The 19,606-nt window shown below is 46.7% G+C and overlaps 1 protein-coding gene across 1 annotated transcript in view; it reads right to left on the minus strand.

The window, feature by feature from the left end:
* The window catches only part of LOC138851368 (growth arrest-specific protein 1-like), an 85,980-nt gene that overhangs the window by 54,065 nt on the left and 12,309 nt on the right, over positions 1-19,606 (minus strand). The window lies entirely within an intron of this gene.

The following is a 19,606-nucleotide window of genomic DNA, read 5'->3' on the forward strand; positions in this document are numbered from 1 at the left end:
GGTATATACCTGCCACTGTATATATACTGAGAGGTATATACCTGCTACTGTATATATACTGAAAGGTATATACCTGCCACTGTATATATACTGAAAGGTATATACCTGCCACTGTATATATACTGAAAGGTATATACCTGCTACTGTATATATACTGAAAGGTATATACCTGCCACTGTATATATACTGAGAGGTACATATCTGCCACTGTATATATACTGAAAGGTATATACCTGCCACTGTATATATACTGAAAGGTATATACCTGCCACTGTATATATACTGAGAGGTATATACCTGCCACTGTATATATACTGAGAGGTATATACCTGCCACTGTATATATACTGAGAGGTATATACCTGCCACTGTATATATACTGAAAGGTATATACCTGCCACTGTATATATACTGAAAGGTATATACCTGCCACTGTATATATACTGAAAGGTATATACCTGCCACTGTACATATACTGAAAGGTATATACCTGCTACTGTATATACACAGAGGTATACACCTACTCTATATACACTGAGAGGTATATACCTGCTACTGTGTATACACTGAGAGGTATATACCTGCTACTGTGTATACACTGAGAGGTATATACCTGCTACTGTGTATACACTGAGAGGTATATACCTGCTACTGTGTATACACAGAGGTATATACCTGCTACTGTGTATACACTGAGAGGTATATACCTACTACTGTGTATACACTGAGAGGTATATACCTGCTACTGTGTATACACTGAGAGGTATATACCTGCTACTGTGTATACACTGAGAGGTATGTACCTGCTTCTGTGTATACACTGAGAGGTATATACCTGCTACTGTGTATACACTGAGAGGTATATACCTGCTACAGTGTATACACTGAGAGGTATATACCTGCTACTGTGTATACACTGAGAGGTATATACCTGCTACTGTGTATACACTGAGAGGTATATACCTGCTACTGTGTATACACTGAGAGGTATATACCTGCTACTGTGTATACACTGAGAGGTATATACCTGCTACTGTGTATACACTGAGAGGTATATACCTGCTACTGTGTATACACTGAGAGGTATATACCTGCTACTGTGTATACACTGAGAGGTATATACCTGCTACTGTGTATACACTGAGAGGTATATACCTGCTACTGTGTATACACAGAGGTATATACCTGCTACTGTGTATACACTGAGAGGTATATACCTGCTACTGTGTATACACTGAGAGGTATATACCTGCTACTGTGTATACACTGAGAGGTATATACCTGCTACTGTGTATACACTGAGAGGTATATACCTGCTACTGTGTATACACTGAGAGGTATATACCTGCTACTGTGTATACACTGAGAGGTATATACCTGCTACTGTGTATACACTGAGAGGTATATACCTGCTACTGTGTATACACTGAGAGGTATATATCTGCTACTGTGTATACACTGAGAGGTATATACCTGCTACTGTGTATACACTGAGAGGTATATACCTGCTACTGTGTATACACTGAGAGGTATATACCTGCTACTGTGTATACACTGAGAGGTATATACCTGCTACTGTGTATACACTGAGAGGTATATACCTGCTACTGTGTATACACTGAGAGGTATATACCTGCTACTGTGTATACACTGAGAGGTATATATCTGCTACTGTGTATACACTGAGAGGTATATACCTGCTACTGTATGTACACTGAGAGGTATATACCTGCTACTGTATATACACTGAGAGGTTATTTTAGTCTATACATGAAGTGGTCTTGACTGGTGGTGACCAGGTGACCAGGTGACCTGCAGCCTTAATGAACCTCGTGCGGTAGATAGGTTTTAAACCCTCATTAACTTGAGGTGAAGTTGTGGGCTTGATTGCCGGATCGTGGTGCTCCACTGGATGCTCCACTGGATGCTCCACTGGATGCTCCACTGGATGCACCACAGAACGCACCACAGAATGCACCACAGAACGCACCACAGAACACACCACAGAATGCACCACAGAACTCACCACAGAATGCACCACAGAACGCACCACAGAATGCACCACAGAACACACCACAGAATGCTCCACAGAATGCACCACAGAACGCACCACAGAACGCACCACAGAATGCACCACAGAACGCACTACAGAACGCACCACAGAACGCACCACAGAATGCACCACAGAATGCACCACAAAATACGTCACAGAATGCACCACAGAATGCATCACAGAATGTACCACAGAATACTACACATAACGCACCACAGAACGCACCACAGAACGCACCACACAATGCACCACAGAACGCACCACTCAATGCACCACAGAACGCATCACACAATGCACCACAGAACGCACCACTCAATGCACCACAGAACGCACCACACAATGCACCACAGAACGCACCACAGAACACCCCACAGAACGCACCACAGAACACACCACAGAACGCACCACACAATGCACCACAGAACGCACCACAGAACACACCACAGAACGCACCACACAATGCACCACAGAACGCACCACAGAACACACCACAGAACGCACCACACAATGCACCACAGAACGCACCACAGAACACACCACAGAACGCACCACACAATGTTCCACAGAACGCACCACAGAACACACCATAGAACGCACCACACAATGCACCACAGAACGCACCACAGACACCACAGAACACATCACAGAACGCACCACACAATGCACCACAGAACGCACCACAGAACGCACCACAGAACGCACCACACAATGCACCACAGAACACACCACAGAACGCACCACAGAACGCACCACACAATGCACCACAGAACGCACCACACAATGTTCCACAGAACGCACCACAGAACACACCACAGAACACACCACTGAACGCACCACACAATGCACCACAGAACACACCACAGAACGCACCACACAATGCACCACAGAATGCACCACAGAACGCACCACACAATGCACCACAGAACACACCACAGAACGCACCACAGAACGCACCACAGAACACACCACAGAACGCACCACACAATGTTCCACAGAACGCACCACAGAACACACCACAGAACGCACCAAAGAACACACCACAGAACGCACCACAGACACCACAGAACGCACCACACAATGCACCACAGAACGCACCACACAATGCACCACAGAATGCACCACAGAACGCACCACAGAACGCACCACACAATGCACCACACAATGCACCACAGAACGCACCACACAATGCACCACAGAACGCACCACACAATGCACCACAGAACGCACCACACAATGCACCACAGAACGCACCACAGAACGCACCACACAATGCACCACACAATGCACCACAGAACGCACCACACAATGCACCACAGAACGCACCACACAATGCACCACAGAACGCACCACACAATGCACCACAGAACGCACCACACAATGCACCACAGAACGCACCACAGAACGCACCACACAATGCACCACACAATGCACCACAGAACGCACCACACAATGCACCACAGAACGCACCACACAATGCACCACAGAACGCACCACACAATGCACCACAGAACGCACCACAGAACGCACCACACAATGCACCACACAATGCACCACAGAACGCACCACACAATGCACCACACAATGCACCACAGAACGCACCACACAATGCATCACACAATGCACCACAGAACGCACCACACAATGCACCACACAGTGCACCACAGAACGCACCACACAATGCACCACACAATGCACCACAGAACGCACCACACAATGCACCACACAATGCACCACAGAACGCACCACACAATGCACCACACAATGCACCACAGAACGCACCACACAATGCACCACAGAATGTTCCACCACCACTCAGTCTGCTTAAGGTTACAGCAGACTCAGACTCACAATGTTCCACCACCACTCAGTCTGCTTAAGGTTACAGCAGACTCAGACTCACAATGTTCCACCACCACTCAGTCTGCTTAAGGTTACAGCAGACTCAGACTCACAATGTTCCACCACCACTCAGTCTGCTTAAGGTTACAGCAGACTCAGACTCCTGTCAGTGATTCCTCTTAATTCTGCAGAGATTTTTTTTATGTCCACCTCCACTCCTCGTATTACGTAAGTGGCGGGGGTGGGGGGTGGGAGGGTGGGGTGCTGATGGGTGTGGGGTGGGTGTGGTTTAGGCTGTGGATGGGTGGGTGTGGTTTGGGCTCTGGGTGGGTGGGTGAGTGTGGGTGGAGGTACGTTTACCTGGAGTTTACCTGGAGAGAGTTCCGGGGGTCAACGCCCCCGCGGCCCGGTCTGTGACCAGGCCTCCTTAGGTCAGTGTCCCAGGATGCGACCCACACCAGTCGACTAACACCCAGGTACCCATTTTACTGATGGGGAACATAGACATCAGGTGGAAAGAAACACGTCCAATGTTTCTACTATGGCTGGGAATCGAACCCAGGCCCTCACCGTGTGAAGCGAGAGCGTTAACCACCAGGCCACCAGAGGCTTGTGTTACACAAGGATCAAAAGTACTCCTGGCATCAGTAGCTTCCAGAGTACACTATAGTGACACCACTTGTAATGACCTTGTGTGTTGTATTGCAACTTGTCATGCCCTTGTGTGTTGTATTGCAACTTGTCATGCCCTTGTGTGTTGTATTGCAACTTGTCATGCCACTGTGTGTTGTATTGCAACTTGTCATGCCACTGTGTGTTGTATTGCAACTTGTCATGCCCTTGTGTGTTGTATTGCAACTTGTCATGCCACTGTGTGTTGTGTTGCAACTTGTCATGCCCTTGTGTGTGTGTTGCAACTTGTCATGCCCTTGTGTGTGTTGCAACTTGTCATGCCCTTGTGTGTGTTGCAACTTGTCATGCCCTTGTGTGTATTGCAACTTGTCATGCCCTTGTGTGTGTTGCAACTTGTCATGCCCTTGTGTGTGTTGCAGCTTGTCATGCCCTTGTGTGTGTTGCAACTTGTCATGCCCTTGTGTGTTGTATTTCAACTTGTCATGCCCTTGTGTGTGTTGCAGCTTGTCATGCCCTTGTGTGTTGTATTTCAACTTGTCATGCCCTTGTGTGTGTTGCAGCTTGTCATGCCCTTGTGTGTGTTGCAACTTGTCATGCCCTTGTGTGTGTTGCAGCTTGTCATGCCCTTGTGTGTGTTGCAACTTGGTGTGTGTGTGTACTCACCTATTTGTACTCACCTATTTGTGGTTGCAGGGGTCGAGTCACAGCTCCTGGCCCCGCCTCTTCGCTGATTGCTACTAGGTCCTCTCTCTCCCTGCCCCATGAGCTCTATCATACCTCGCCTTAAAACTATGTATGGTTCCTGCCTCCACCACATCACTTTCTAGGCTATTCCATGGCCTGACTACTCTATGACTGAAGAAATACTTCCTAACATCCCTTTGATTCATCTGAGTCTTCAACTTCCAATTGTGACCTCTTGTGTCTGTGTCCCATCTCTGGAACATCCCGTCTTTGTCCACCTCGTCTATTCCGCGCAGTATTTTATATGTCGTTATCATGTCTCCCCTGACCCTCCTGGCCTCCAGTGTCGTCAGGCCGATTTCCCTCAACCTTTCTTCATAGGACAATCCCCGTAGCTCTGGGACTAGTCTTGTTGCAAACCTTTGCACTTTCTCTAATTTCTTGACGTGCTTGACTAGGTGTGGATTCCAAACTGGTGCTGCATACTCCAGTATGGGCCTGACGTAGATGGTGTACAGAGTCTTAAACGAATCCTTACTGAGGTATCGGAACGCTATCCGTAGGTTTGCCAGGCGCCCGTATGCTGCAGCAGTTATCTGATTGATGTGCGCCTCAGGAGATATGCTCGGTGTTATACTCACCCCCAGATCTTTTTCCTTGAGTGAGGTTTGCAGTCTTTGGCCATCTAAACTATATTGTGTCTGCGGTCTTCTTTGCCCTTCCCCAATCTTCATGACTTTGCATTTGGCAGGGTTAAATTCAAGGAGCCAGTTGCTGGACCAGGCTTGTAGCCTGTCCAGATCTCTTTGTAGTCCTGCCTGATCCTCGTCCGATTCGATTCTTCTCATTAACTTCACATCGTCTGCAAACAAGGACACTTCTGAGTCTATCCCTTCCGTTATGTCGTTCACGTATACCAAGAACAGCACAGGTCCTAGGACTGACCCCTGTGGAACCCCGCTTGTCACAGGCGCCCACTCTGACACCTCGTCGCGTACCATGACTCGTTGTTGCCTCCCTGTCAGATATTCTCTGATCCATTGCAGTGCCTTTCCTGTTATGTGTGCCTGGTCCTCTAGCTTTTGCAGTAACCTCTTGTGAGGAACTGTGTCGAAAGCCTTCTTGCAGTCCAAAAATACGCAGTCGATCCACCCCTCTCTCTCTTGTCTTACTTCTGTCACCTTGTCATAAAACTCTAGTAGGTTTGTGACACAGGATTTTCCTTCCCTGAAACCGTGCTGGTTGTCAATTATACACTTGTTTCTTTCCAGGTGCCCCACCACTCTCCTCCTGATGATCTTCTCCATGACCTTGCATACTATACACGTTAGTGATACAGGTCTGTAGTTTAGTGCCTCATGTCTGTCTCCCTTTTTAAAAATTGGGACTACATTTGCCATTTTCCATACCTCAGGGAGTTGCCCAGTTTCAAATGATGTGTTGAAGATCTTTGTTAATGGCTCACACAATATCTCTGCTCCCTCTTTAAGGACCCATGGAGAGATGTTGTCTGGTCCCACCGCCTTTGAGGTGTCAAGTTCGCATAGCAGCTTCTTCACCTCCTCCTTGGTTATATGTACCTCATCCAGCACTTGCTGGTGTGCCCCCCTGTTCTGATTTCTTGGAGTCCTACTGGTTTCCACTGTAAATACCTCTTTAAATCTTGTGTTGAGCTCCTGACATACCTCTCGGTCGTTTCTTGTGAATTCCCCATCACCCTTCCTCAGTCTGATTACCTGGTCCTTGACTGTTGTTTTCCTCCTGATGTGGCTGTACAACAGCTTCGGGTCAGTCTTTACTTTTGATGCTATGTCATTTTCATATTGTCTCTGAGCCTCCCTTCTTATCTGTGCATATTCGTTTCTGGCTCTTCGGCTGATTTCTTTATTTTCCTGAGTTCTCTGTCTTCTGTACCTTTTCCATTCTCTAGTACACCTAGTTTTTGCCTCCCTACACCTTTGGGTGAACCAAGGACTCGTTCTGTTCTTCCCATTATTTCTGTTTCCCTTGGGAACAAACCTCTCCTCTGCCTCCTTGCATTTTGTTGCTACATAGTCCATCATTTCTTGTACTGGTTTTCCTGTCAGTTCCCTCTCCCACTGAATGTCTTGAAGGAAGTTCCTCATGCCTGAGTAGTTCCCCCTTTTGTAGTTTGGTTTTTCCCAGCCTATTCCTGCTACTCTCTCCACTTGGAGCTCAACTATGTAGTCGAAGCACAGAACCACATGATCACTAGCTCCCAGGGGCCTTTCATACATGATACCCTCGATGTCCGAACTACTCATGGTGAATACAAGGTCCAACCTTGCTGGTTCATCCTCTCCTCTCTCTCTGGTAGTGTCTCTAACATGTTGATGCATGAGGTTCTCCAGTACCACATCCATCATCTTGGCTCTCCATGTTTCGGGACCCCCATGGGGCTCCAGGTTTTCCCAGTCAATCTCCTTGTGATTGAAATCACCCATAACTAGTAACTTTGCTCCCCCCATGTGTGCTCTCCTGGCCACCTCGGCTAGTGTGTTGATCATTGCTCTGTTGCTCTCATCGTATTCTTCTCTTGGCCTCCTGCAGTTCTGTGGTGGGTTGTACATTACTGCAATTATCACCTTATGTCCCTCAGACTGGATTGTTCCTACTAAGTAGTCCCTTTCGCCCATGCCATCCATTCCTTCCATTTTCTCAAAACCCCACTGGTTTTTAATGAGCAGTGCAACTCCTCCTCCCCCTCTCCTCCCTCTGTCTTTCCTGAAGATTTGATATCCGGATGGAAAGATTGAATCTGTTATTATTCTGGTGAGTTTTGTTTCTGTGAGTGCTATTATGTCTGGGGATGTCTCTTTGATTCTTTCGTGCCACTCCTCATACTTGTTTGTTATTCCATCTGCATTTGTATACCACACCTTCAACTTCTTTTCTAAGACTGTGGTCTGGGAAGTATATTGGGGTTGGGGAAGTGGGAGACCTGGTAAGGAACTATGGGTTGTTGCTGTGGGGGTGAAGTTTGTAATGTAGTGGGTGGGGGCATTGGATGTGGCATGGGTGTTTTGATTTAGAGTGTTTGGTTGCACTGGGGTTGACCTGGTTGGGAGGCTTCTATAGAAAGTTGTGAGGGAGGCTGTATTTGATCTTCTTCCTGGGTCTGGGATCTCCTGTCTGTCTTCTCCATCCCCTCTCTTTCCTCCTTTCGCCTTTGTACCATCTCTCTCAGTTTCTTCCTTTCTTCTTGTGTTCTGTCGCGGTCGAGATACACCCTCCTGTATGCCGTCATGTCCCTTAATCGTGCTTTCTCCTGCAGGATCCTGGTCCGAGTCGCTTCTGCCTTGAAGGTCACTCTCACTGGCCGGGTTCTTTTTTTTACAAACCCCCCTATTCTCCGAAAATTTTCCAGCTGGGTCATATCGTCTTCTCCTATTGCTTTCATGATGCTTTCAATTGCTTTTTTTTCCCCTTGTTTTCTTGCTTCATATGTTTCCCCTTCGACTTCCTGGAGCCCATACACAAAGACTGACCTCACCCTTTCATTCTCCCACTGCATATCCCTGTGTATCCCCTCATTTAATTTGGTTTCCTCCACTGCAGCTTTCCTTTCATCAGTTTCACTGGCTAATGTACTTGGGCTCAGTGGCCTGTCATTTTCCCTTCTCGGCTTTCCTTGGGCTCTGTTGTTGTCTGTTAGGGCCTCCACATAAAGCTTAGCTCTTTCATTTGCTACAGTCTCCTCTGATAGAGCATCTCCATGCAGTTGTGCCCCGCTGAGGTAGCAGTCTCTGTTGTCAATCCCAAAATGTTCTTTAGTTCTTTAGGCTGTTTCAGATTTTTCAATTCCTCTTCTAAACTCTGTATCCTAGCTTCTGCTGCTTTGACATGCACCTCCCACTTCCTGCTTTCCATATCTATCCTCTCTTCCATTCTCATGCTAAGTTCTTCTAGTTTCTTTTCCCATTCATGATCCCTTTTTATGAGCTCTGCTGCCCAATCTTCCTGTGCATTTTCCTCCGTGGTGAGGGGGGAGTGTGTGTGTGTCTGGATATGTGTGTGTGTGTGTGTGTGTGTGTGTGTGTGTGTGTGTGTGTGTGTGTGTGTGTGTGTGTGTGTGTGTGTGTGTGTGTGTGTGTAATTTTGTGTGTAATTGTGTGTGGAATTATGTGTGGGTTTATTATGTACTGAAAGGTAGGTGGCTTGTGCTTGGAGTGTAATGTAGATTCTCAGTTGTCGCTTGTGTCCACAACCTCTTCTGACCTGACTCCCACCCTTGCAGTGTTGCCTATATCACCTGCTTATAGTGAGTTAATCGCCTTGTTCAATGGATTACCATTTGCTAAACCTTATTGAATACTTGAGTGCCTATTCTTTATCGTGCTATGAGAGTTAGACCATTCACATTCAGCTTGGCGGTTAAATTGGAACCTGGACCCCACACCCAAACAACCACTCATAGGTGATACAGTACTTGTAGTGCAGTTGTAGCAGTGTAGGTTGTCCAGGTCGATGTGACGTCCTGGAGTAACTACTACTGTTACTACTACTACTGTTACTACTACTACTGTTACTACTACTACTGTTACTACTACTACTGTTACTACTACTACTGTTACTACTACTGTTACTACTACTGTTACTACTACTACTGTTACTACTACTGTTACTACTACTACTGTTACTACTACTACTGTTACTACTACTACTGTTACTACTACTGTTACTACTACTACTGTTACTACTACTACTGTTACTACTACTACTGTTACTACTACTACTGTTACTACTACTACTGTTACTACTACTACTGTTACTACTACTACTGTTACTACTACTACTGTTACTACTACTGCTGTTACTACTGTTACTACTACTGTTACTACTACTACTGTTACTACTACTACTGTTACTACTACTACTGTTACTACTACTACTGTTACTACTACTACTGTTACTACTACTACTGTTACTACTACTACTGTTACTACTACTACTGTTACTACTACTACTGTTACTACTACTACTGTTACTACTACTACTGTTACTACTACTGTTACTACTACTACTGTTACTACTACTACTGTTACTACTACTACTACTGTTACTACTACTGTTACTACTACTACTGTTACTACTACTACTGTTACTACTACTACTGTTACTACTACTACTGTTACTACTACTACTGTTACTACTACTACTGTTACTTCTACTCCCTCACACCTCCCCACCCTCCCCCCCACACCTCCCCACCATCTCCCTCACACCTCCCCACCCTCCCCCCCACACCTCCCCACCATCTCCCCCACACCTCCCCACCATCTCCCCCACACCTCCCCACCATCTCCCCCACACACCTCCCCACCCTCCCCCACACCTCCCCACCATCTCCCCCACACCCTCCCCACCCTCCCCCCCACACCTCCCCACCCTCCCCCCCACACCTCCTCACCATCTCCCCCACACCTCCCCACCCTCCCCCCCACACCTCCCCACCATCTCCCTCACACCTCCCCACCCTCCCCCCCACACCTCCCCACCCTCCCCCCCCCCACACCTCCCCACCCTCCCCCCCACACCTCCCCACCATCTCCCCCACACCTCCCCCCCCTCCCCCCCACACCTCCCCACCATCTCCCCACACCTCCCCACCCTCCCCCCCACACCTCCCCACCATCTCCCTCACACCTCCCCACCCTCCCCCCCACACCTCCCCCACCATCTCTCCCTCACACCTCCCCCACCCTCCCCCCCACACCTCCCCACCATCTCCCTCACACCTCCCCACCCTCCCCCCCACACCTCCCCACCATCTCCCTCACACCTCCCCACCCTCCCCCCCACACCTCCCCACCATCTCCCTCACACCTCCCCACCCTCCCCCCCACACCTCCCCACCATCTCCCCCACACCTCCCCACCCTCCCCCCCACACCTCCCCACCATCTCCCTCACACCTCCCCACCCTCCCCCCCCACACCTCCCCACCATCTCCCTCACACCTCCCCACCCTCCCCCCCACACCTCCCCACCATCTCCCTCACACCTCCCCACCCTCCCCCCCACACCTCCCCACCATCTCCCTCACACCTCCCCACCCTCCCCCCCACACCTCCCCACCATCTCCCTCACACCTCCCCACCCTCCCCCCCACACCTCCCCACCATCTCCCTCACACCTCCCCACCCTCCCCCCCACACCTCCCCACCATCTCCCTCACACCTCCCCACCCTCCCCCCCACACCTCCCCACCATCTCCCTCACACCTCCCCACCCTCCCCCCACACCTCCCCACCATCTCCCTCACACCTCCCCACCCTCCCCCCCACACCTCCCCACCATCTCCCTCACACCTCCCCACCCTCCCCCCCACACCTCCCCACCATCTCCCTCACACCTCCCCACCCTCCCCCACACACCTCCCCACCATCTCCCTCACACCTCCCCACCCTCCCCCCCACACCTCCCCACCATCTCCCTCACACCTCCCCACCCTCCCCCCACACCTCCCCACCATCTCCCTCACACCTCCCCACCCTCCCCCCCACACCTCCCCACCATCTCCCTCACACCTCCCCACCCTCCCCCCCACACCTCCCCACCATCTCCCTCACACCTCCCCACCCTCCCCCCACACCTCCCCACCATCTCCCTCACACCTCCCCACCCTCCCCCCCACACCTCCCCACCATCTCCCTCACACCTCCCCACCCTCCCCCCACACCTCCCCACCATCTCCCTCACACCTCCCCACCCTCCCCCCCACACCTCCCCACCATCTCCCTCACACCTCCCCACCCTCCCCCCCACACCTCCCCACCATCTCCCTCACACCTCCCCACCCTCCCCCCCCACACCTCCCCACCATCTCCTCCACACCTCCCCACCCTCCCCCCCACACCTCCCCACCATCTCCCTCACACCTCCCCACCCTCCCCCCCACACCTCCCCATCATCTCCTCCACACCTCCCCACCCTCCCCCCCCACACCTCCCCACCATCTCCTCCACACCTCCCCACCCTCCCCACCATCTCTCTCACACCTCCCCACCATCTCCACCACACCTCCCGACCATCTCCCCCACACCTCCCCACCATCTCCCCCACACCTCCCAAGTATTTCTGCCACACTATTTTTTTTTCCTCTTAACCTGATGTTCTGTACCTCATCCTCCACCTTTTTTGATCCTGGGTTTGTTGGAGAGGTTCTGTGGGGTGCCAGTGTGTGTTGGAGAGATTTTGTGGGGTGCCAGAGTGTGTTGGAGAGGTTTTGTGGTGTGCCAGAGTTTGTTGGAGAGGTTCTGTGGGGTGCCAGTGTGTTGGAGAGGTTTTGTGGGGTGCCAGAGTGTGTTGGAGAGGTCTGTGGGGTGCTAGTGTGTGTTGGAGAGGTTTTGTGGGGTGCCAGAGTGTGTTGGAGAGGTTCTGTGGGGTGCCAGTGTGTGTTGGAGAGGTTCTGTGGGGTGCCAGAGTGTTTTGCAGTGGCTCTGTTAGGGGTGACAGCGTTGGAGAGCTTCTGTGGGGGTGGCAGTTTGTTGGAGCGGTTCTGTGGGGGTGACAGTGTTCTAGCGGTTCTATGGGGTGACAGTGTTCTAGCGGTTCTGTGGGGTGACAGTGTTCTAGCGGTTCTGTGGGGTGACATTTTTCTAGCAGTTCTGTGGGGGTGACAGTGTTCTAGCGGTTCTGTGGGGTGACATTTTTCTAGCAGTTCTGTGGGGGTGACAGTGTTCTAGCGGTTCTATGGGGGTGACAGTGTTCTAGCGGTTCTGTAGGGGTGACAGTGTTCTAGCGGTTCTATGGGACTGACAGTGTTCTAGCGGTTCTGTGGGGGTAACAGTGTTCTAGCGGTTCTATGGGACTGACAGTGTTCTAGCGGTTCTATGGGACTGACAGTGTTCTAGCGGTTCTATGGGACTGACAGTGTTCTAGCGGTTCTGTGGGACTGACAGTGTTCTAGCGGTTCTGTGGGGGTAACAGTGTTCTAGCGGTTCTATGGGACTGACAGTGTTCTAGCGGTTCTATGGGACTGACAGTGTTCTAGCGGTTCTATGGGACTGACAGTGTTCTAGCGGTTCTATGGGACTGACAGTGTTCTAGCGGTTCTGTGGGACTGACAGTGTTCTAGCGGTTCTGTGGGGGTAACAGTGTTCTAGCGGTTCTATGGGACTGACAGTGTTCTAGCGGTTCTATGGGACTGACAGTGTTCTAGCGGTTCTGTGGGACTGACAGTGATCTAGCGGTTCTGTGGGACTGACAGTGTTCTAGCGGTTCTGTGGGACTGACAGTGTTCTAGCGGTTCTATGGGACTGACAGTGTTCTAGCGGTTCTGTGGGACTGACAGTGTTCTAGCGGTTCTGTGGGACTGACAGTGATGTAGCGGTTCTGTGGGACTGACAGTGTTCTAGCGGTTCTGTGGGACTGACAGTGTTCTAGCGGTTCTGTGGGACTGACAGTGATCTAGCGGTTCTGTGGGACTGACAGTGTTCTAGCGGTTCTATGGGGGTGACATAGTGTGTTGGGGTTGACAGTGTTACTAAGAAGCACGTAAACAAACTATTCAATAAAATATATATAACCAGCCTACCATACGTTGATACTACTCAAGAAAGTGGCGAATATGTTTAGCTAAAGCATTGGAATGTCTTAATGATCGCCGGGACATAAACTGTGATGCTCTTTTGTCACCTCAGCTCCTCCTTGATCCTCCCATCAACTCCTCTCTGATCCTCTATCACTGGTGAAGCGCCCGGCACAGTTTGTCACACTTGTTTAACTTACTCACACATTTAGGAGGTAAACTCTCGTAAAAAAAATATATATATATATGTATATATACGAAGAAAACTTAGAGCCTTTCATTTTAGTGAGACGTTAATTGATCACGTTGTTGTAGAGGCGGAAAACAAAACAGTACAGGGGAAAAGGATGTTAAAAAATAAGAGAGAGAGGAAGGAGTTTGCTCGTGGAACTAACACGAAAATAAACCAAACTATGAGAGATGAGAAATGAACTTGACTCCTCCGCTTGACTTGTGAAATGAGAACTTTGTAGTTACTATGTTCTCTCTCTCTCTCTCTCTCTCTCTCTCTCTCTCTCTCCATGCAAAACAACCACTGTGAAAAACTAGTCAAATTCCAAGCGCTTTCATTATTTTTCACATCATATATATATATATATATATATATATATATATATATATATATATATATATATATATATATATATATATATATATATATATATATATATATATATATATATACACATGGATTCGAACATATGGTACAGAGGTCTTGACACTGCTAGTCTGTCACTTCAAACCACAGCATGTCACTGCTAGCCTGTCACTTCAAGTTACAGCACGTCACTGCTAGCCTGTCACTTCAAGTTACAGCACGTCACTGCTAGCCTGTCACTTGAAGCTACAGCACGTCACTGCTAGCCTGTCGCTTGAAGCTACAGCACGTCACTGCTAGCCTGTCACCTGAAGCTACAGCACGTCACTGCTAGCCTGTCACTTGAAGCTACAGCACTAGTCGTGACATCTCTTCTGGCAGTGCCAAGACTAGTTAGCATCGTGTCTGCAGAAGTCTTATGGCTGCTCTTCTTCAATATAAATATTAGTAATATTACCACTATTACTACTACATATATATATATATATATATATATATATATATATATATATATATATATATATATATATATATATATATATATATTGTAATAAAGTTGGTAGAATTACCGACAATATGTAAAGTAAAAGGACACAAGTGCAACTAATGTGACATTTATTGTGGCAACGTTTCGCTCTCCAGGAGCTTTATCAAGCCATTACAAACAATACATGGCAAAACTAATTTCCGCAGACGCAAGTGCCTCGAATCAGCACTGATCGCTGTTTCGAATACAATTAAACAAAACAACGGCAGCTTCACCATCTCTGAAGATATATATATATATATATAATATATATATATATATATATATATATATATATATATATATATATATATATATATATATATATATATATATATATATATATATATATATATATATATATATATATATATATATATATATATATATATATATATATATATATATATATATATATATATATATATATATATATATATATATATATATATATATATATATATATATATATATATTTTTCAACAAGTCGGCCGTCTCCCACCGAGGCAGGGTGACCCAAAAAAGAAAGAAAATCCCCAAAAAGAAAATACTTTCATCATCATTCAACACTTTCACCACACTCACACATTATCACTGTTTTTGCAGAGGTGCTCAGAATACAACAGTTTAGAAGCATATACATATAAAGATACACAACATATCCCTCCAAACTGCCAATATCCCAAACCCCTCCTTTAAAGTGCAGGCATTGTACTTCCCATTTCCAGGACTCAAGTCCGACTATATGAAAATAACCGGTTTCCCTGAATCCCTTCACTAAATATTACCCTGCTCACACTCCAACAGATCGTCAGGTCCCAAGTACCATTCGTCTCCATTCACTCCTATCTAACACGCTCACGCACGCTTGCTGGAAGTCCAAGCCCCTTGCCCACAAAACCTCCTTTACCCCCTCTCTCCAACCCTTTCGAGGACGACCCCTACCCCGCCTTCCTTCCCCTATAGATTTATATGCTTTCCATGTCATTCTACTTTGATCCATTCTCTCTAAATGACCAAACCACCTCAACAACCCCTCTTCTGCCCTCTGACTAATACTTTTATTAACTCCACACCTTTTCCTAATTTCCACACTCCGAATTTTCTGCATAATATTTACACCACACATTGCCCTTAAACAGGACATCTCCACTGCCTCCAACCGTCTCCTCGCTGCTGCATTTACCACCCAAGCTTCACACCCATATAAGAGTGTTGGTACTACTATACTTTCATACATTCCCTTCTTTGCCTCCATAGATAACGTTTTTTGACTCCACATATACCTCAACGCACCACTCACCTTTTTTCCCTCATCAATTCTATGATTAACCTCATCCTTCATAAATCCATCCGCCGACACGTCAACTCCCAAGTATCTGAAAACATTCACTTCTTCCATACTCCTCCTCCCCAATTTGATATCCAATTTTTCTTTATCTAAATCATTTGATACCCTCATCACCTTACTCTTTTCTATGTTCACTTTCAACTTTCTACCTTTACACACATTCCCAAACTCATCCACTAACCTTTGCAATTTTTCTTTAGAATCTCCCATAAGCACAGTATCATCAGCAAAAAGTAACTGTGTCAATTCCCATTTTGAATTTGATTCCCCAAAATTTAATCCCACCCCTCTCCCGAACACCCTAGCATTTACTTCCTTTACAACCCCATCTATAAATATATTAAACAACCATGGTGACATTACACATCCCTGTCTAAGACCTACTTTTACCGGGAAGTAGTCTCCCTCTCTTCTACACACCCTAACCTGAGCCTCACTATCCTCATAAAAACTCTTTACAGCATTTAATAACTTACCACCTATTCCATATACTTGCAACATCTGCCACATTGCTCCTCTATCCACTCTATCATATGCCTTTTCTAAATCCATAAATGCAATAAAAACTTCCCTACCTTTATCTAAATACTGTTCACATATATGCTTCAATGTAAACACTTGATCTACACATCCCCTACCCACTCTGAAACCTCCTTGCTCATCCGCAATCCTACATTCTGTCTTACCTCTAATTCTTTCAATTATAACCCTACCGTACACTTTTCCTGGTATACTCAGTAAACTTATTCCTCTATAATTTTTACAGTCTCTTTTGTCCCCTTTCCCTTTATATAAAGGGACTATACATGCTCTCCGCCAATCCCTAGGTACCTTCCCCTCTTTCATACATTTATTAAACAAAAGTACCAACCACTCCAACACTATATCCCCCCCTGCTTTTAACATTTCTGTCATGATCCCATCAGTTCCAGCTGCTTTACCCCCTTTCATTCTACGTAATGCCTCACGTACCTCCCCCACACTTACATTCTGCTCTTCTTCACTCCTAAAAGATGGTATACCTCCCTGACCAGTGCATGAAATTACTGCCTCTCTTTCTTCCTTAACATTTAAAAGTTCCTCAAAATATTCTCGCCATCTACCTAATACCTCCATCTCCCCATCTACTAACTCCCCTACTCTGTTTTTAACTGACAAATCCATACTTTCCCTAGGCTTTCTTAACTTGTTTAACTCACTCCAAAATTTTTTCTTATTTTCATTAAAATTTCTTGACAGTGCCTCTCCCACTCTATCATCTGCTCTCCTTTTGCACTCTCTCACCACTCTCTTTACCTTTCTTTTACTCTCCATATACTCTGCTCTTCTTATAACACTTCTGCTTTGTAAAAACCTCTCATAAGCTACCTTTTTCTCTTTTATCACACCCTTTACTTCATCATTCCACCAATCACTCCTCTTTCCTCCTGCCCCCACCCTCCTATAACCACAAACTTCTGCCCCACATTCTAATACTGCATTTTTAAAACTATTCCAACCCTCTTCAACCCCCCCACTACTCATCTTTGCACTAGCCCACCTTTCTGCCAATAGTCGCTTATATCTCACCCGAACTTCCTCCTCCCTTAGTTTATACACTTTCACCTCCCTCTTACTTGTTGTTGCCACCTTCCTCTTTTCCCATCTACCTCTTACTCTAACTGTAGCTACAACTAAATAATGATCCGATATATCAGTTGCCCCTCTATAAACATGTACATCCTGGAGCCTACCCATCAACCTTTTATCCACCAATACATAATCTAATAAACTACTTTCATTACGTGCTACATCATACCTTGTATATTTATTTATCCTCTTTTTCATAAAATATGTATTACTTATTACCAAATCTCTTTCTACACATAGCTCAATTAAAGGCTCCCCATTTACATTTACCCCTGGCACCCCAAATTTACCTACTACTCCCTCCATAACATTTTTACCCACTTTAGCATTGAAATCCCCAACCACCATTACTCTCACACTTGATTCAAAACTCCCCACGCATTCACTCAACATTTCCCAAAATCTCTCTCTCTCCTCTACACTTCTCTCTTCTCCAGGTGCATACACGCTTATTATAACCCACTTTTCACATCCAATCTTTATTTTACTCCACATAATCCTTGAATTAATACATTTATAGTCCCTCTTTTCCTGCCATAGCTTATCCTTCAACATTATTGCTACTCCTTCTTTAGCTCTAACTCTATTTGAAACCCCTGACCTAATCCCATTTATTCCTCTCCATTGAAACTCTCCCACCCCCTTCAGCTTTGTTTCACTTAAAGCCAGGACATCCAGCTTCTTCTCATTCATAACATCCACAATCATCTCTTTCTTATCATTTGCACAACATCCACGCACATTCAGACTTCCCACTTTGACAATTTTCTTCTTCTTATTCTTTTTAGTAATCTTTACAGGAAAAGGGGTTACTAGCCCATTGTTCCCGGCATTTTAGTTGACTTTTACAACACGCATGGCTTACGGAGGAAAGATTCTTATTCCACTTCCCCATGGATATAAAAGGAAAAGTAATAAGACCAAGAACTATTAAGATAAAATCAAAGAAAACTCAGATGAGTGTGTATAAATAAATGTGTACATGTATGTGTAGTGTGACCTAAGTGTAAGTAGAAGTAGCAAGACATACCTGTAATCTTGCATATTTATGAGACAGACAAAAGACACCAGCAATCCTACCATCATGTAAAACAATTACAGGCTTTCGTTTTACACTCACTTGGCAGGACGGTAGTACCTCCCTGGGTGGTTGCTGTCTACCAACCTACTACCTAGCTAATTTGGTGCTTCAGGGAAGATAGTAGAGGTTTCTGCGGGGGGCCAGAAGCTGGCGCATTTCCCACTGCCTGGCGCAGCCAGCATGTCTGCCAGTATTGCCACCCAGTCATAAGTACTGTCGTCGTATTGTCTGGTCCACACAGGAAGGGTTATTCCATTTCTGGTCCACACAGGAAGGGTTGTTCCATTTCTGGTCCACACAGGAAGGGTTATTCCATTTCTGGTCCACACAGGAAGGGTTGTTCCATTTCTGGTCCACACAGGAAGGGTTATTCCATTTCTGGTCCACACAGGAAGGGTTGTGCCATTTCTGGTCCACACAGGGTTGTTCTGCCTCTGGTCCACACAGCAAGTGCTGTTCCACCTGTGGCTCATACAGCAAATGTTGTTCCATCTCTGCTGTTCCACCTCTGGTCCACACAGCAAGTGCTGTTCCACCTCTGGCCCACACAACAAGGTTCCTTGGTCCCTGGCGCAGCACGTGAGAACATTTATCGTGCCCAACGCCCCTGAAGACGAACATTGTGTCTGGCGAGCCAATGCAGAGACATTATCACTCCAC

Source organism: Cherax quadricarinatus, unplaced genomic scaffold (genome assembly GCF_038502225.1).
Source record: "Cherax quadricarinatus isolate ZL_2023a unplaced genomic scaffold, ASM3850222v1 Contig428, whole genome shotgun sequence".
NCBI classification, from domain to species: domain Eukaryota; kingdom Metazoa; phylum Arthropoda; class Malacostraca; order Decapoda; family Parastacidae; genus Cherax; species Cherax quadricarinatus.